General features: G+C 38.6%; 1 pseudogene; it reads right to left on the reverse strand.

The window, feature by feature from the left end:
* LOC102499399 (translocon-associated protein subunit alpha-like) overlaps window positions 1–7,825 on the reverse strand; it is a 40,243-nt pseudogene extending 32,418 nt beyond the window's left edge.
* Window positions 7,826–21,059: the final 13,234 nt, after the last annotated feature.

Consider the following 21,059-nt stretch of genomic DNA (forward strand, 5'->3'; position numbering starts at 1 on the left):
TAGTTACAATCTTAAAACCGATTTCTATGAAATTACATTAATATAATGTTCCATGAGTTGGTAAGTTCCGTGTTGGCAGGGATTCTATCTTATTCATCTTCCCATATCCTAATACCTGGAGTATAGTCAAAATTTAATTAGTGTGGAATAAATACTGTAGCCTACTTCTCTGGAACTGCCAACCTATTAAGTGAATACTTAAAATAATTATAGTTGGACCTCCCTATCCATAGGCTTATCATTTGTAGAGCCAATCAACTATGGATCAAGATATTTGGGGGGGAAAAATGGTTGTGTCTATATTGATCATGCAGATCTTTTTCTTGTCATTCCTGAATCAATGTGGTATAACAACTCTTCACTTGATGTTTACTTTCTGTTTGGTATTATAAGTAATCTAGAGATAATTTAAAGTATACGAGAGAATGTGCTTATGTTGTATGTAAATACTATGTCATTTTACATAAGATACTTGAGCATCTGTGTGTTTTGGTATCTGCAGGTGGTCCTGAGACCAATCTCCTGTGGATACCAGGACCTATTATAGATATATGTATACAAACGCATGCACACATGTAAAAGCAGCCTCTAAGTTCTAGTAATTCAAACTCCAGGCAGCCATCCTCCTAGTAAAAATATTCCAGCACTGAAAATGCAATGGTAAACAAAATTTTAAAAAATCCTATTCTTATAGCACTTACATTCCCCTGGGGAGAGGGAAGGAATTAATCATTCAATATTATAATTCCAAGGAGTAAAATGTGCTAGAAGGAACATAAAGCAGGGAAAGAAAAGAGGAAAAGCAAGGATAGTGTTGTTTTAGAAAAAGGGTGGCAAGCAAGGGTCTTGAGCACATACTCTGTCCCTGGTCCTCTCCGGACAAAGCAGGGACGTTTGCTTGTCCTATTTCATTCAAGAAACCTTACAAAAGTTAAGTGTCACAGTGGAGTTTTTAGACAATCTCTGAATTGCTATAAATTTCAGGCTACTGATTCTTTTGTAATTACTAATAAAAGGTGTCAAAACTAGATGTATTATAGTTATAGAATGAATAAAACTCATTCTAAGAGAAATTTAGGATGAAAGAAGCAAGGAAAGTGGTGTCAAAAAGGTAATGATCCTTGCAGCCGCAAGCTGATTGCAGCTTCGCTCTGCTGGGGAGGGTAGTGTGCAATGTCACTCAGGCAGTGGAATCTGGACAGCGAGGTTTCTCAAGGCCTCTCAGCCAGGGGCATTCACTATGGATGCAAATATATGTTCCTTCCTCATTATTATTCATAACAGCCCCCAACAGACCCTTATAAAGCAAAACATCACTCACTAAGCTCAGTATCCATGAACTTAAAATATGGTTCTTCACTCATGTGTCTCTAATTACCACTGAACTAACCGAAATGTATTTATAAACCATTATCCCATAGAGGTTACCTCAGGCCATTTTAGAAGATGCTTTCCCAGTAAGTAATGCTGTTATAAAATTTAAAGAGAGGCTTAAAAACCAAGTATAGATGATCTTTTTCTTCCTCATTAAAATGTCACAGAAAATTCAGAGTAACAAAACTTTTTGAAAATTCCAATGCTTAATTAGTGCCACTTCATTTTAATTGTTTATTTATAAAAAAATAAATACGCACACATACGTCATTTAAAAATATTATGTAAATACAGAATCCAATGTAATGACCTATAGGAGTCACTGTGACTCTAAAGTTCTTTCAATCTGACTGGCATTGTCACTTAAGGAACAGAGCTTGTGGGGGACTAGGCAGAGGAGCACAGATAAAGCATGATGTCCCACAAGGCAATTTCACATGGGAAGTTTCCTGGTTCAAGTCAAGAGACTTTCTTAAGAACCTCAGGTGCACACTTGCCCATGATCTAGGGTTTGCTGAAGGTTGGGGATAGATTGTGGTATCAGTACCCAGTAAGGGATGCCATCTCTCTGTCTGTCTCTCTCTCTCTCTCTGTCTTTCTCTCTTTCACTCATTGAAGAGATAAATAACCTAATAACAACAGGAAATGATAAAGTGAATTATATGAATGATATACTGAATTATATGGAGTATATGCTATCCCATACATAATATATATAATTATATATATAATTATTCCTCCTTTAGAATGAATGTGATTTTGTGAATCACACACTATATATGTAACACAAACAAATGCTCTCTCTGTCTCTTATTTCTTATAATTTTCTATAATTTCGTTTGTACACACACACAAAATACATATATATATATATATAGAGTATATATATATATATATATATATATATACACACTCCTACACATAAATAAAACACTAAAACTGTACACACAAATAAAGAACTGTGTATTTATAAATGTATATTACAGCTAATTCTCTTTTTTAGGCATGTACACATTTTTAATAAATGAGCATCCACTGGTGTGTAGTAGGTACAGACAGGATAGTGCCGTCACACAGATTAAACTGTCCTTTGGTCTTTGTTCTCAGATCTCTATCCAAAAAAATTCAAGATATAATCATTTAAGGAGCACCAAAACTAGCAAGGAGTATTTAATTTGCCTTTACAATAGTGATCAAACTATCCCTGAGACACAATTATTTTCATTCACTTGAAAACACCTAATATCGCTTGCCATGCTTCCGAACCTCACCTAGCTCTGTATCTATGTGCAATACTCGGATCACTTGCCATGCTCCGAACCTCTCCTAGCTCTGTATCTGCGTACAATACTTGGATCACTTGCCATGCTTCCAAACCTCACCTAGCTCTGTATCTGTGTAAAATACTCGGATCACTTGCCATGCTCCGAACCTCACCTAGCTCTGTATCTGTGTAAAATACTCGGTTCACTTGCCATGCTCCGAACCTCTCCTAGCTCTGTATCTGCGTACAATACTCGGATCACTTGCCATGCTCCGAACCTCTCCTAGCTCTGTATCTATGTACAATACACAGATCATTTATGAAGAAAAAATAGTCCATATCAGGAAAAAACAAGGAGCGATGCCTGACTAATGATTTAAAATATGTAGAAAATGTTTTATATGAACTATCTGGACTCAAAGAGCCTCCTTCTGGGCAATGTTATTGGGAATTTCAGCAACAGGTGGAGACAGGCAGATCGTAAAGGAATATGTACAGTGACATAACACTTTGGTATGTTTCGTACTATAAGAGTTCTATGGGAGGAAATGAGGACGGAGACAATAAAAAATAGAAGCAGGGTGAAAGGATATAAATTGGGGCAAGGAAAAAAAAATTCAAGTGACTAAAAGAAGGTTTCATGAACTAGGAACAGGAAACCTAAGGAAATCTTGTGGACATGGAACGGTAAATGAATGGCCCACGTAGACCTAAAACAGAGCTAGAACTGACTCTGTCCACGGGGTTAGCATCTGACTCTGAAGCTTATACATCTGTAAAATGCATTTATCCTTCCAGAGGATTTGACAGTAAAAGAAATATTAAACTTTAAAGTCAGAATTCAAGCTCAGGAAAATACAGAACATCCAAGATATGGAATGTAACAACTAAGGAAATGGAAGGTCTAGAATTTTAACTACCAAGACAAGTAAAAACTCATTAATGCCAGTATTAATGTTTTGTTCTGGATCAGCTCAATGACTTTTACTGAATATCAAAGCAACAGTGGTAGTTAATAACAGCTGTTAATTACAAAGCTCTTATTAGAGTCGAAGGAAATAGTCTACATACTTAAACACTTTACCTAGAGGCAGAAACAACTCAATTCAGTGGTTAAAATTTCTTTTCCTTTCTCTTTGGATTAGACTACAAAAATTCTGATCCTGGTTCTACATTTTGATGACCACATGATTTTTAAGATTCTATTACTTAACTTCAGTTTTTCATATATATGCAACATATAATGATTAAATGGAACAATTTAGTACTTAATGCATTGCAGGAAGAGTGAGTACAGTAAAATGCTCACCAAATGGTCACTCTCATTATCAGTAATTTTCCCAACAATTTACAAAGTAGGAACGATTATCCCCAATTCACAGTTCATTCTGTGAGAGTTAAAACCAGAAATTGGAACTAAATATCAAAATAAGGCTGTTTTTAAAATATGTAAGATGCTACGTAATTAAGAAATTTTGTGCTTATGACAGTATTGTCCTCTATATTTGAAAAGTCTCTTACAAATTTTAATTTTTCCTTTTGATGCTAGTGAGTAATTAAAGTAATAAAATAGTAAATAAAACTTTTATAAATACAGAGGAGGAACAACATTCAAAGAAAATATTTTTTAGTAACCACATTAATAGAACCTTTTAAATGTAAGCAAATAAACAGGAAAAAGTCAATTTATATGCAAAAATGATGCTTTTTAAAGGCATATTTTCTACTAAAGTTGGCCAATGAGTTCATTTATTTACTATTTTTGTAGTACATGGGTCATATAATCATTTTTTTAAAAAATTTTGTCACTTTTCCATATTAGTAAAGATGTACCTTTAAAATTTCATTGAATAATTAAAAAGTGAATTTTCCAGAAAAGTTGTAAAGTATTCTTTAAAAATAAGAACAATTTACTTCACTGTGGCAAAGCATTTTTGGAGGTCCAATTTCTTTCAGACTTAAATTCAGTCTACTTTCTTCTTCCCAGAGCTTTAATCTATTGCACTACATTGGGCTGATCCCAAGTATGAGGTTTTCTGGTAAATACGATTTTCCTCTTTGATCAGCTGTGGGAGAACATGATAGAGGAGTACAGAGCAATATGTGAATCTAATTTTTTTAAATTTATTTAGTCAAGTAGGCATTTTCCTGAAGCACAAATTAATGTAAATCAAGCATCCTGAGAACTCTGACCTTTGAAATTATACTTGCATAGTCAGATTTCCCTAACAAAGTGCATGTTTACAGTATCTTTTATTTAAATCAATATCCTTTATGCATGAGTAGAGAAAGAAAAAGAGAAAGGCCAACAGCAAATAAAAAGAACCCAAATGATTTAGCTCAGCAGAGTGGAATAATGAGCCAAGCTTTCCCCAGCGTCCAAGTCACTCTGTGATATTTAGCTAGGCACTTACAGAACTGTATTAGCTCTTTCAGGTCATTAAGATGCCATTTCGTGCACATCCATAGTCAACTTACTCTCTGAAGCATCCAAGTTGCTACTGGGGAATGACTGCAGCCCTGGGGTGAGTAAACTGCATGATTAATTTATAGCTTGGTCACAATGTTAGTTAATGGGTAGACTTAATTTTCAGGGAGGGAACAGTTATTAGATGTGTGTTGGATTGAAATGAACTGAAGCATTGTGTTGATAGTAAGGGGTGAAAACGATCTGGGTTAGTATCCTTCGAACGTAATACCACATATAGAAAGGTCGCTGGACTGTACCATGTTACATAGCAATTCTTTGGAGAATACTAATAATGATGCTCTTAAAATATTAAACCCTTGTCCACTTTAACAACAAATCAGAAAGTTACACATATACCAACTATAGTTCACAAAGTCTTATAATCATTGCCTTTGCCCATTTTTAGGTATGACACTTTATAAGTTGGGTCAATTTAATCAGAATTTTAGATCCATTTAGAATCTGTAGTTATCACGATTCTTTCAAGATAAGTACTAATAAAAACAAAAGATATTGGTAGATATAGGAGAATATTAGGTGAGAAAGAATTTAACATCAGGGGTCTGGACTGAGTTTTTAAGTAGTAACAATGATAACTCTCAGGCTGTGAAACACATTTTCCTGTTTTTTTCTTAAGCTGATGCCTAATCCATCATACGCTTACCCTTACAGGAATGATTGAACTTTCAGTGTTGGTTTGCTCCCCACTTCTCTCCTAGAGAAACACTATGCTGAGCTCAATTTTCTGGTTAATAAGTTACTACAATTTGCCAGTTTTTTTATTTTTTTTATCATGAACTTAATTGTTAAGTCATGAATGATTCTTATTCTCCCCAAAATTATTTGAATTTTGATTAAGACTCATCCAGAATTTAAACTTCCTCTTACAAATTAGTGTGAATAAGATGAGAATTTTGAGTTCTTTGGGGTTTCTGTTTGTTTGTTTTTGCCAGAAGTTGTGTAAGGTGGCCAGAGAGAAACAGAGAGATAGAGAGAGGGAGAGCAGAAAGCACCTCCCACAGGCAATGGTCATGTTGTAACCCCTTCTCCACCTTTCAGGACTTGGGGCATGCACTTATGCTCACTCCTGGTGTGTTTCTCAAGCCTCTGGGTCCAGGACTTGAACCATGCAGCAGGCCATGTCGAATCTGGCTGCCTTAACTACCAAGCCACAGAGCAGGTCTAAAAATCAAGAATTTTAAGAGAATTATTTAGCAGTCTAGGTTTTACCTGAGTAAATATAAAGTACTTGCTTACAGTGTCTTGGCAATGAACACATTTTAATCATAGCAAACTGAGCATGAGAGACCAATTTTCTTATTAATTATATGACACTGAACTGAACTTATATAGCACAGAAATGAAATGAATCCTAACAGTTAACAGCCTATTGTTTGTCAGATGTTCTAAGCACCCTGGCTATATTAATTTCATTACTTTTGTAAATTGAATAGACTAGGCTCTGTTAGTATCTCCATTTGGCAGATAAAAAATCTGAGGCATAGAAAAGTGAGACAACTTGACCAATGTTGGTGAACTAATAAAGAACAGATCAGGGATTCAAACTCAGGCAGTATGTCAAGTTCATGCTCCTGGCCACGCTAACATGACCTCCTCAGTGTCCTAGAGTTCTCTGGAAGGTACATCTCGAGAGTTTCTGTAGCAACATGTTACAATCAGTGCTTCCCAAACTTCTTCACATCAAGGTACAGACACACAAAGATGGTCACAGTTTCACATGAAAGTATGAGGCTGCTGGACGTTCTGGTTCCTATGGCTTTCTTCTGTCCACTCTGGGATTAAAGACATCAATTTCTTCTAATAAATACTATGCCATTCCAGGCACATAAATGTACCCTAGTGTAGTGGTTGAAAAGCTCCAGTATAATTCTCTGTTAGCAGCTATCCTAGTCAGTTTTCCAAGGTGGAGACAGATTCTGAGACACATTCTCCATTTTGCAGACAATCTTTGGCAATATAGTGCCAATGAGTGGTCAGTGCAATCTAGTATAAATAATTTGAAGCAATGCAAGAGAGTCACAGATGGCAGAGAAAGATCATAGATGTACATCTGCTATAAATTTTTAATGTAGTAAGCCACGAATAACAAATGAAGCACTTGTAAGTGGCATAATAGGATGCACTGCAAAGGCAGCATATTTTGATGTTTTTTGTTTTTTTTTTTTCCTGTCCTCATACTGAGCTTCCAAGATGCTCTTTGTCTTTGGGGTCCTGCTAGTATTAAGAAAGAAACAAATACTTGTTATACAGTATCCTTTTTATGCTCAGTCTTTCTTTACCAGATCTGAAAAACTTATATCAATGATCTATGTACTTCTTCTGAAGGAACTATTTTAAAATATCCTTGTTCTTGTTACAAATTGAGTGTAAATGGGGAGACTTTCTTATGTATAAGAAGAAAATATTGTTAAATGCCCAGGTACCTTTGAACACTATCTATATTTCTAATTGTCTAATGTTCTGGAAAGTGCATCTGCCAAAGGTAGTATAGCACTCCAAGTTTCTTAATTTCTTAGTTAAACTAATGCAGTATGTGTCCATCTTTCTTGGACAAATTAGTTTAAGTCTATGCTATGGGCATGACTCTAACATTACAGGACTGTTTTGGTTACTCGCTCATTCATGTAATCTACCTGAGCTTCTATGAAATAGCAGACAATAGCTAACATACTGGAAGGGTCAAGAGGAATAGGCATGATCCGTTTTCAAGCAGCTTGTGATCCAGTAAAGAGGGATATGAAAAAGACACAGGTTACAATGTAGGAGGTCCTGTGGGAATGCAATGCTGGTCATGGTGGCGATGGTGGCATTCCAGGTGCAGGGACTTAGTAAATTCCATCGTTTACTTATGGTTGTTAAGAAAAGTTCAGAGAAGAAACCACATAAGAACTCAGCTCTGTAAATGAGAAGTTGTACAGGCAAGCAAAAATAAGAAAGGCATTCCAGATAGAGGGATAGAGGGATTAGCATTTACGAAGGGAATTTAAAAAGTCTGTGGAAAACATAGAATTAAAATATGAGTTTATTGGTGTAAAAGGATTTGGATATCCATGTATCATTTTTTGCATAATACTTTTTCATAAATGTTTTGAAGATGCCTATTAAAAAGGAACAGTGTTACACAGTGGGGGATGGTCCACAGCTCACTGGACACAGAGTGTGGAATGTGTGTACGAGATGGTGGAGTGGATATGATAGACTTTCTCACAGCAGATGAACCAGAGATTCTAAAGTGAACCTTGCCTCCATCTGCACAAATGATTCAGTTTTACCCTGCAAACTACTATTTATTACTGCTTTAAAAAATTGCCATTATCCAATTGCCTTCCTTTCCCCTTATTTAAGGACTTATAGCTCTTTAGCATTATAAAGATTAATTTTTCAAGAAAGTAAACAAGTCTTGGAAGACTATAGTATCTTGGCAATAGGATTTTCTATCTGTTAGTACTAGGCTTTCTGCTCAGTACTGAACTTTCTAAATCCCTTTGATGTTTTCTAGGAGTTCTACATCCTTTTTAGACTTGCAGCCAATATTATTGGCTTGCTAGTACTCCCTGTATTCCCTCAGAGGCCAGGGATTCAGTCACATTGTGTAGAATCAGTTCACTCAAGGTACCTTACACTGGATAAATCCAAGAGAAAAAAAAAATCAGCTCTGAAATATATAAGATAAAAATAAAGAGTTTTAAAGTCCTAAGTATACCACAATTCCCTAAACTGATTCTGAACTTTCAGCTTCAAAACAATAATTCTTAGCCTGTTCTACTACTTCTACAAGCTACTGTGGGTGTTCTCCTTGGTATCAAAAGCTGTATTTCCTGAATTGGTCAAAGCCATTTTCTGGGTCTCCTCTTTTATGAATACAAGCATGTATAAACTTTAAAAGTTCAAAGCCAATAATTTATTATAATAGTGTCTTTATTCAGATCCTTACATGAATTATTTTAAAAGTAAGAAAAATAAAAATAAATGGACTCATTAACATTTTTCAGTACATTATAATTACAGGATTACCCAAGAGAGTCCTTCAAACAGCTGCAAGTCTGAAACATTGATACACACATCTATAAACACACATTAATACACACATCTATAAACACACATTAACACACACATCTATAAATACCACTGCACTTGCACACATACATGCTCACACACACATATTTTGTTTATTAAGACCTCCTCCAGAAATGCATTTAATGTGAGTGAGAATGCATAGAATTTGGGATAATATAAAGACATGAACAAAGACGTCTTCCTACAAGACTCAGGGATGTCTATGGAAATAAAAATATAAAATAGGGGAAAGTATCTGCCAATCTGGAAACAAGAAAGGTGCCATCAAAATTAGAAGCTGTAAACATACCAGGTAAAGAATGTAGAAGTCTCTGTTGAAAATGATGTATATGGTAAGATCCTTCATCTGACTGTTGTGTACTACATGCACATTTTCAAAAATCCTATTGTGCACTAAAAAATATACAAAGATGGACTGTAAATTAAAAAATAGTAGTAATATAAATCAGAAGTTTTGATAAATTTCTTCAAGATGGAGTGCAAATAGGGCGGGGATAAAAGAAGCATAGGGATCTGTGAAAATTCCAGGTGTCTAGAAAATAAGTGTAGGAGAATTTAAAAATATTCTAATACCTCCATTCACACAATGTTGGGGTGTGAGGAGAGACAGGAGGTCAGGGTAGACCAGATGGCCACACCAAGCAAAAATATCACTATTTATAGAATTTTTATTCTAGAGTCAGCATCCAGAGAGAGAAATTTCAGCAACTGGGGATTTCCTTGAAGAGCAGATTGCTGTCTTAAAGAGAAAACTTAATTGATGAAATGTCTTCATGGAGTGAGCAGTTACAAAAAGCTGATGAGCCTGGCTGGCAGCAGAATGCCTACCGTGTTTGATAACCAGAGCAGATCATTTTCTAAAACTGCTTTCCTCGTATAGCAAAGGAAGAGACTCATGTTATAATCAATAATAATGATTATTTTATTTACTTAGTTTATAGTTTTAAAATAATTAGCATTTAATGGGATACACTTTATTTCTTTGATTGCTTATTTGTTTATTTGAGACAGGGTCTCACTGTGTCACAATCCTCCTGCCTTAGCTTCCCATTTAGAATGCCAAATGCACTGCCATGCCACTCTTCTATAGACAGAGTCTAGTTATGTTGTCCAAGCCTGCTTTGAACTCATGATCTTCCAGCCTCATCCTCCCCCAGTCTCTGGGATTACAGATGCATGCCTGTTTACCCAGCCTGTAGTGTGCATGAGAATTAAACCCAGGCCTCCTACTGTCCTAGCAGCATGTACCAGCACAGCTGGGATAGAATAAATTGTGTTTTTTAAAATGTCATTAAAGTGCAGTAAAATATTTTATGTGTGAACTAAACTTTGCTCTTACCAGGCAAAAATATTGCACCTTTCAGTTCTCACTTTGTTTCAGTGCTTTAGATTTCAATGCAAATAAAAACTCCAGGTGGTCACATAGAGAGACAGACTTAAAATAACCACAGGCCTGATTATTAATTTTCATAATCGCTATTTAATGCAGGAATATGTAATTCTACCAGGACTGGAGATGGAAACCGTACCCTGTGCCAGCACTAATACAATTGTTGGCACATGGTAAGAAAAAGCAAACCAACTTTCAGCTGGGCTTATTATTGTTTTTAGTCTCTACAGACAACACACCCCCTTATTACCTGTACTCTGAGCTCCGATAAGGAGACAGAACAGTAGATTGGATTCTGGACAAGGGTATTTTAGTGCAGTGTAACATAAACTCAGGAATGGACCCAGCATGCAGAAATGAAAAACAGAGAGATGAAAATAATGCAATGACATATGTTAAGTGTGAAAGAAAGAGCCCTATGATTCAACCTGTAATAAGCATCCGAGGAACAAAGAAAAGTCGTTTCTTAAAAATCACGATATAAGTAATATACAAGTTCAAAAAAATGATTACGATGAAAAAAGATCAGAGTCTTTATCAAAGGGATTTTGCAAATCTAAGCTGCAAATAATGAAAAGAGACAATATTGTAGTACATCCTACTTATCTTTCATAAGAGATGGTGTGGGAGACATTCAACTTCTATATGGAAAAGCAGATTACCTCCAAAAGAACAAAATTCAAATTGGGTTTAGATATCTCTTTTTCAACACTAATGCTGGAACTCAATTAACCAATATTTATGGAGGTGTGACAGGTGAAAACAACAGCGGTCACTGCCACTGTGCCACAGCAGTGACACGAGTGCCATGCAAGGCTGGAAGCCACATGCCTGACCACCGATTCAGATCCCAGGTTGGGCTGAAAGCAAGCTAAACACATGTGCGGGTACCCAGGACCCTGAGGAGCTGGAGGGTTGACGAGTTGAGGAAAGGAGTGGTGCTTCTCTTCATGGGTGCTCCTCAAGCATGCATATATGGCTTCTATCAAAAAGTATAAAAAATAAAAAAATAACGACGACAGCAGCAACAACAAATTTAACCCAGTTTCATCCGTCCATCTTTGATTCATATGAAAAAGCTATAGAAAGCCATTCTGAGTTACTGAAGTATCCAAAAGTACATTCCCTCATGTATCCTTTCTGAAAACTATTTGATACCGTGTTCCAATTTACAAAGAAATGAATAAGGATCAGAACAGAGTGAGAATGAAAAGGAACTATTAATAATAGCACACTGAGAATGAGTAGGTAGAGGAGGGGGAAAATAAAGGCTAATTTCTGTCGAACATGACTTTTAACTAGTCTTCATAATGAATACTAAATATAAGCAATGGATCCACTGATATTTAAATGCCAAGTTAAGCACTATTTGTAAAACACACACACACACACACACACACACACACGCGTAACTCCCAAATTATGGAAGGATAGGGTAGAATAAATAACAAGTAAGCATAAAAAGGGTAGAAAGTGATGGGATGGTAAGAAGCCCAAATACATCAGATACAATGATTAACCTAAGTAGATGATACTTTCTTTCAAAAGGCAAAGACTGCCAGGCTAAATTAAACAAAAAAGTTGCAAATGTATGCAATCCAGATGTAGGTGAGATTACATTCTCCTATAAGATTAAAACAAGCAAACAGATTGTGTTACCCCACATTTTATAAGATCCATGCACCAGGGTAGAATATTCCTATAGCTATTGCTGAGCTCAAGGTCTTTTTGTTTCTCAGCTAAATCTCACTTTCATCTAAACTCCAGTCTCTCCAATTCTTTTTCTAATTCATCCTTGGGTTTCCTTGTCCCAAGCTACAGGCAGGCAATAGTGTAGATTGGCATCATCGCTTAAACTTTATACCATGAGAGACGCTATGTCACCCTGATAGGTGTCCTTGTTTCATCAAGATGCCCTGTATATCTCTAGGCTTCTCAGATTTCCAAGGACCTCCCACTATTGTGCTTGCAGGAAACTCAGCAGCCCTCCCCTAATTAAGCAGCACAGTTTATCCAGCTTTTGAACCACAAATAGGCTTCCAGCCTACCTTTGCTGTTCTGCAGTCTTACTAATATCAGTATGCAAACAACCCTTCTACTCCAGATCTCACCTCTGAGCAACCCAAAAGAAAGGGCTTTCAAATTTCAGTGTTTTCTTTTACCCTCTTCTTTAAGTCTATGTAAATGCAATGGAGCGGGAGAATTTATTTCCCACGAATATAAATTATGCTACCACCTGTTCCCGTACTCTCCCCCAGTTCCTCGAGACAGATGCTGTTGCAGTCAATTTGGGTTTTAAATTATAATATTTCCCTCTATTATAAACATGCTGTTTATGTAAGAAGTATCTAAAATTAAATTAGGTAAAAGACTTAAAATAAAACAGTGAGCATAAGTGTACCAGGAAAATGCAAACAATAACATAGCAGAGAGACAAATAGCCTAAAAAAAGAAAGAAACTCCAGCATATTAAATCAGAGAGTGGCGTGACTTGGCCTTGTTTGGGGCATTTTCTCATTTGCTCTCTCTCTTTTTCTTTCTTTTTCTCTCACATGGTCAACTCTGTGGTTGGAGCCTCAGACTCAGCAGCTTGAAAAGCACTCCAGGCCTATGGCCTGCATGCCCAAGTCCTGAGGGCAGACTGAATGAGAATGGATTGAGGCATAGTCGTCCCCCTTAGAGGGTGGTATCTCACTTTCTCCCTGTCTCTCTCTGATATGCACACATGCCCTTTGGGGGAAAAAAGGGAGGGGGAGTTGAAAAAAAAAAAGTATTTTTATTTGAATAAAAAATATTTTGAAATCCAGGTATAGTTTTTTTTCTCAAATGCATTTTTCATGAAGCTGTCTTTCATGAAGAATTATTTAATTAATTCCATTTGTTATGATGATGATTATTATTTTTAATTTGACCAGAAAGAGACAGAGAGAGAGAAAGGGAAAGCAAGAAAGCAAGCCACCAGGTCTGGGAGTCAAAATGTGGTTGCTCATGTAGGACTCCAACACTCTTAACCACCATGCCACCTGCCGGTCCCTTCATGAAGTTTTTGAATATCTCTATTTTTACAATTATCATTCATATTTATGTGTCATAAAATAAAAATGAGCATAAATGGACTTTATCTGTCAAAATATAAGACTTTTTAAAATAATTATCTTATTTAACTTTATTTATTTATTTATTTTTTAATATGAGCAGAGAGAGACATAGTGAGAATGAGAGAGAGAAAGAGAGAAGGAAAGTGAGAAAGCAAGTCGTGAGGTCCAGAACTCAAACTGCATTCGGCCATGTGGGAGTTCGATGCCTTTAACCACCACGCCACCTGCCGGCCCCAAAATATAAGAAATGTATAAGCTATAATTATGAGAAAGACCCATGTATCTCTCATGCATCTTTCCAGCATTTTAAAAGACAGAGAAATTATTTGGCAAGTCTACAAAAGGAAATTAGGTCATTTAACCATTCATTTAGTACTTAGAGGAAAATTTTTATTAAGTTTTTTAAGAATTATTTAATTAATTTATTATTATTTGTTTTTAATTCTATAAGCTATACATGCTCACCAGAGACAGACAGAGAGAAAGTGAGAAAGGAAGTCACCAAGTCTGGGTCAAACTGCAGTAGGCCATGTGAGAGCCCAGTGCTTTAACAATCATGCCTCCTGCTGGCTGGCCCCTAATAAATCATTCAAAGTTATAAAATTATAATGTAATCAAATGATAAACTAGTATACTTCCAATAATTTTTTTTTTCTTGGAGAGCTTTTTGCTATAAGGTGCGTGCACTTGCCAGAACGACAGAGCCAGAAAGATAGAAAGCAAGAAATCGCCCCCAGGGGGGATGGCCACACCACAATCCCTTCTCCTCCATTCTCCTCTCGCGATCTTGGGCACACACACACGCATGCGCCCAGCATGAGTTTAAGCCACCAGGTCCAGGACTTGAAACGCGGTTGAATACTGGCCCCCCAATAAAAATTTTAACAGACTTTCTTTTTTGGACTTTTTTGATGCAATTTTATAGTACATCAAGAAAAAATAAAGGAAACATACTGTGCTTGATGTAGAAATATATTATTACTACCGAGAGGAAGCTGGAACCCACATGGCCAACCAAAGTTTGAGTCCTGGCCCTGGTGGTTTCAAAAACATGCTGGATAAACATGCATGTATGCCCAAGATGCTGATGGGTTAGAGATCTGGAGGAAAAAGGATTGTGGCATGATCAGATGCTGCTTGAGGGTACTTTCATTTCACTTTCTCTTGTCTGTGCATGCATGCACTCTGCCAGAATAAATAAATAGATGGAGTGTTAGAGGATTGATTATGCAGGTGTTGTCACAAATATAGAATACATGGGTTATAAAGCAAAGCCCCCAAAGCCTGGGCCAGCAGTAGCACAGTGGTAATACAACTAGACCCACTTGGAAAGGTCATATCCTGAGACCTCCCAGAGGACATGGGGTGCATGCCTATGTGACAGTGAGCTGATCTGACTGAGACTGAGGATGGGTTATGGAGTGAAGGCCCTGCTGGGTCCTTTCTCTCTCTCTCTCTCTCTCTCTCTCTCTCTCTCTCCCTTATTGGCAAGTACAAGTGTCCTCTACCATTAAAAAAAATCTTGACCATAGCAGCTCTTTTAAAAATACACATGTAGGGAACCAGCAGTTAGCGTAATGGCTGTCACTGGACTCCTATATAGTTGACCGTGGTTTGCGTCCCAGACCCAGTGGCTTAAAACTCATGCTGGGAGGGACCAGCAGTTAGCGTAACGGTTATGTCGCTGGACTCCCGCGTAGTCAACTGCGGTTTGAGTCCTGGACCCGGTGGCTTAACCTCACGCAGGGCGTGTTTGCATACGTGCACAAGATCCCAAGAGGAGAATGGAGGAGAAGGGATTGCGGCGTGGCCATCCCCTCTGGGGGTGATTTCTCGCTTTCTATCTCTCTGTCTCTCTCTGTCTGTCTGGCGAGCACGCATGCCCTATAGCAAAAACGTCTCCAAAAAAAGAAGAAAAAAAAAAAACACCTCACACCGGGCGCATGTGCGTGCGTGCCCAAGATCCTGAGAGGAGAATGGAGGAGAAGGGATTGCAGCATGACCATCCCCCCTGGGGGGTGATTTCTTGCTTTCTGTCTCTCTGTCTCTCTCTCTGTCTGTCTGGTGAGCGCACGTGCCCTATAGCGAAAAAACCTCTCCAAAAAAAAAAAAAATACACACGTACACCCACACATAAAAATTGAATAGATCATCATAGTTAGGGTACTGTGTGTTCTTTTGGTAAAAGCATACAATGCTTAATATCTCTGTTGCCATCCTATAATTTAATCTTTTGGGTTTGCCTTCTTCCAGAGCCATCTTTAAAGTCTCGGCAAAATGCACATGCCTTGGAGGCTTACCTAGTTTGTTCAAAGGACAGATTCAATCCTACTTTACACACTTGCCCAATGGCTTTTAGGATGTAGGAACACTGTCATGATTAGGGAGCTGGAGGGAAGCTCACGGATGCAAAAGGCAAGCGCTTCTCAATCCCCAGCCAAGCCACCTTCCCACAACTTTCCTAACCAGGGCATAACACCCAGAGTGACTGAAAGCTTTCTCAGTTCCTCCCGCGGTATGTCCCTTCAGGGTAGATATATATTTGCCTTAATTATTCTTGCTCACCTTTTTAAATATACATTGCAAATTAGAAATGGGCTATTCCTAATAAGGACAAAGCAAGCTAAGTGTTCGGTGAAAAGAAATTCTTCATCTTTTACTTCAGAATGTGTTTTGGTTCTTACATTTGAATATGAATGATCTGTAAATTCTCTTCAAACTAAAGCACTGTAATGAGAATCAAAACATTTGGGAGCCAGTCTGGGATGTACTTCTGAGTAACCTCCTCAAGTTATTGACCTGCTGCAGCCCCCACTTCCTCTAAGGAAAAACAAAGGGTGAGATCAGAGACAGAATCCAGGGCCCTCACAGCATAGCAAATCAAAGCATCTCTGAGTTTATCTTTAAATAATAAAACCTCACTGCGAAGAATTGCTGTCTAGATCCCACAGTGCAGCTTCGCCTTGTAACTCCCTCCAAACTGGAAATAGTATTTCTCTCAGGCTCTTGAGCTCTGTTTAAAGCAGACAGGCACTGTCTCACTAAAAATGAAAACTGTATGTGCTTTAACAAAACCAGAGATCAGCCAATAAGTAACCACTTCATTCCTAGCCCTCTCTTCAGCTACTACATCTTGTACACCACTTAAAATCTGGTTGCTACTTCCTTTCTGGAAAATTCTGTAAGAAAGAACTGAGTGTTGGGGCTGGCAGGCATAGTGGTTAGAGCACTGGACTCCCACAAGGCCCACCATGGTTGGAGTCCTGGACCCCTTGACTTAAAAATCATACCCAGCATGTGTGTGGGCGTGCCCAAAATCCTGAGAGGAGACTGGAGGAGAATGGATTGCAGCATGGACATTCCCCCTGGGGGATGATTTCTCACTTTCTCTCTCTCTTTCTCTCTCTCTCTTTCTCTCTCTCTCTGACCAGGGCATGCACCTGGTAACAAAACTAACAAACAACAACAACAAAATTAAAAAAGAAAAGAGCTGAGTGTGTGATGATCCGAGGCCTTTAGCCACAATGGGACTCAACCAGAGGGGCCCCAGCCGGTTCTGAGATCTGCAGGCACATTTGCAGGCAATTAGTGACTGTGCTTAAGGACCAACACATCCTAACAGCTTGATTGCTGTCTTCTTCTGTGGATGTGATCCCTCCTGGTTGGCTAATCAGCGAATATGCCCTCATTTATCCTCTTTGAGGACGCAGCTGTGGCGCGAGAGCACACGGGCACATCCTGTCTTAGCAAAGCGCTTTTCTTCCTCTTCAGCTGCTTTGGTCCCAGTCTTAAAATGGCACTTCCGGTGGCGCTCCAGGTGCCCAACTTCCAGGATCGTTAGAGAACAAGGTTGAAGGAGTCCGTTTTAACTCTTATTTTGCTTAATGTCACCCCAAAGTTGGAAACATTCCAAAAGTGCATTTCTCAAAAAGGCAGCGTTGTTTCTAAATAACATGTCTATTTAACAAGATACAGTTTTCCTTGGCTGCTATTTCAAAACCCCCTCCCCAAGCCTCATGCCTGTGGTCACTTGTCTTTGGACTTCTTACAAATGGCCTCCCTGACTAAAGTATCTGGGCAAGTATCTCCTGAGTCACTATGTTTTAAAGTTTGGCTAAATATACTAAATTAGATATTTCACATTAAAATGAGTGTTTTTAAATGCATACACCCAACAAGGTGAAGTGTGTCCAAAACAAGGTCAAATTTAGTAATGGGTGGGATGGAAACTGTATATACCCTTAGGAGGAAGGACCTACTGTTAAATGAGTGAATTCATCGTTGGGCTTGAAAGGGCTCAGTTTGTAGTTTGTATTAATGGTCACTTGTTAAAAGATAACAAAATAACAACTTACCTGTAAAAAGAGAGTCTGTAGATAATTGCCTATAATCGGTTGGATAGATCATTTCAAATGTTCCAAAGTTTATTGAATTTTTATCATTTGAATTTTTTTTAAATTCTGAAAAATAACATCACCACGACCCATCTTGAAATTTTTTTTTTTTTTGCGAGGTTTTCGCTATAGGGCGCGTGCACTCGCCAGACAGAGACAGAGAGACAGAAAGCGAGAAATCACCCCCCAGGGGGGATGGCCACGCCGCAGTCCCTTCTCCTCCAGTCTCCTCTCGGGATCTGGGGCACGCATGCACACGCGCCCAGCGTGAGTTTTAAGCCACCAGGTCCGGGATGCGAACCGTGGTCGACTACGTGGGAGTCCAGCGACATAGCCATTACGCTAACTGCTGGTTCCCTGACCCATCTTGAATTGTAATATTCAGCATGAGAAGGACTTACCCAGAATTCAGAATCCTGAATTAGAAAAATAAAAAATGCTGTTTCAGAACTGAGATGTTGTTGCTTCTCTTAATAATGTTCTTATATGCAAAGCAGCTTAATAAATAACTATTAAAAACAGAATTTCCAGTCACAACTTAGGTGTCATACATGCTATATCTTATCACATTCTAAATATGACTTGTTAGTAAATGTGTGATTCTCAAATTCTACAAAAGCAAGAGCGAAGTGATTTATAAAGAAAAATATTCCTAACCTTTTGAGAAGGAAATTCTCAAAGTGGATCATTCTTGGCACGTATGTTTTGTACTATTCTACAGACCTAAAAATGGTGGTTAGGTACCTTCAAGATGAGTACAAGAAAAAATCTTTCAGAAAAGTAAATGTAATATGGTGTACAAATTCAGCAAGGTGGAGACCACCAGTTAGTGTAATGACTATGTCACTGGACTCCAATGCAGTCGACCATGATTTGAGTCCTGGACCCGGTGGCTTAAAACTCACGCCAGGTGCGTGTGCGTGCATGCCCAAGATCCCGAGAGGAGAATGGAGGAGAAGGGATTGCGGCGTGACCATCCCCCCTGGGGGATGATTTCTCGCTTTATGTCTCTCTGTCTCTCTCTGTCTGCCTGGCGAGCGCATGTGCCCTATAGCGAAACCTCTGGAAAAAAAAAAAATTCAGCAAGTGATGTATAAAGAATGTCATTTGGGGGGCCAGCAGATAGCGTAGCAGTTACATCACTGAACTCAAACATGTCCAGCTGTGGTTCATATCCCAGACCCAGTGGCTTGAAACTCATGCCAAGCACACGTGCGTGCCAACCAAGATCCCAAAATCCCAGGAGGAGAATAGAGAAGGGATTGTAGGGTGGCCATCCCCCTTGGGGAGTGATTTCTCACTTTCCCTCTCACTGTCTTTGTCTCTGTCTCTCTCTTTCTCTCTCTCTCTCCAGCGAGCGCAAGTGCCCTAAGACAAAAACTTCTTAAAAAAAAGAAAAAAATGAAGAAGAGAATGCCATTTTGTCAAATTACCATTCTTTGTGGTCTTCTGTCTTTCAGTGCTTCGTAGCCTCTAGCCTTCATCAGTTTCCAGTTTGAAATTTACACTCAAAAGCTCCAGAAACAATCTATTCAATAGTTAAAAACAAAAACGCATATTTGGGGAAATGGAGGCAGAGTGGTAGATCGTATAAACAAACGCGCCAGTTCATTTTGGTTCCCAAGGTACAGCCCATGCACCAGCTGCATCTGCATCGCCCAGGCACCTGTAGGAAAGCCAGTCTGGGGGCACTACCCTAGACCGATGTACCAGAGACTTTGGAGGTGGGGCAACAGTCGGTGGGTGACCAAGTCTTCCAGACAATCACATCGCATACGCAGCTTGGAGGACCACTTACCTACAGTAACTGTCTCAAGTCCTTCCCTTGAATAATGAAGTCTTCCCTAGATCCTAGCTGTGCTCACTACATGTAAGAGAAGTGATTTCAAACATAACTGTTATAGAACTGAGTTTGAACACAGCAGCATAGATAATATGTTGTCTCCAAAACATTCGTTCGCCTGCAGTTTTTAGCTGATCTCAGTGTCACTAGCTGTGACAGGGAATTACAGAGCAAACTTCTTGAACAAAACACCACCACCACCCTGACAATGAACGGTTAATGCTCACTGAGCACATCCTATAAACCAGGCAGTCCTAAGTGTTTTGCATTCAGGAAATCATTTGATCTCACAATCACCTTAACAATTCTGACTTTACAGACAAGGACACTGAGACTTAGAGAGTGCAATCTACACACAGATCCACAGCTAGTAAAGTGAATAGTCATTATCCCTGGAATACATTTTCTTGTTACCTCAGTGATGATAAAATTCTGATGAAAACATACATATATGCAAGGTTCACAAAGATCATGAGTATTTATAAATATAATAAAGATTAAAAGGATATATATGTGTGTGTGCGTGTGTGTGTGTGTGTGTATAAAATGACAGTCAGTCTTTGCATATGACATTAAGGTTCACTGTCTGAGCAAACAGACCAGGACAGGAGAGCCTGCCCCTCAGAACGTCATGCACTGGGTCCAGCCTCAGAGACAGCACCACCATTTGGGTGGCTGGAAGCTCCAAGGGAGGCCAAAGTTCAGTTCTCAGGCTAACGTGAACATGCTGTGCACACCTGTAATCATAGCTAATTGGGAGGCTGGGGAAGGAGGATCACCATACAACAAGATCTTGTCAAAAATGCCTTCCTCCCTTTCTCTCTCTCTCATAGGGAAAAAAGCCATGTGCCATTTCTGCCTGCACAGGGTCAGCAGAGAGGAGAAGGGACCTCCTTACACCACCGTGGGCTTCCACAGTTGTTTTCCGGACAGTATCTTGAATGCTTCCTATGCATTCAAAGCCCTAGAGCCAGATCCACACCCTCTAGTTCACAGTGAATGTGTCCACTTTGCTCATGACTCCAAAAACACAATTTACACCACCTGTCATCTGAAAGTCAATCTGACGGGTGAAGCTTCAGATCAACTAAACACAGTCTGTTCCTTCAGCAAGGCTTCCGACAGCTG

The sequence above is a fragment of the Tupaia chinensis genome, unplaced genomic scaffold (genome assembly GCF_000334495.1).
Source record: "Tupaia chinensis unplaced genomic scaffold, TupChi_1.0 Scaffold000099_1, whole genome shotgun sequence".
Taxonomy (NCBI): Eukaryota; Metazoa; Chordata; class Mammalia; order Scandentia; family Tupaiidae; genus Tupaia; species Tupaia belangeri.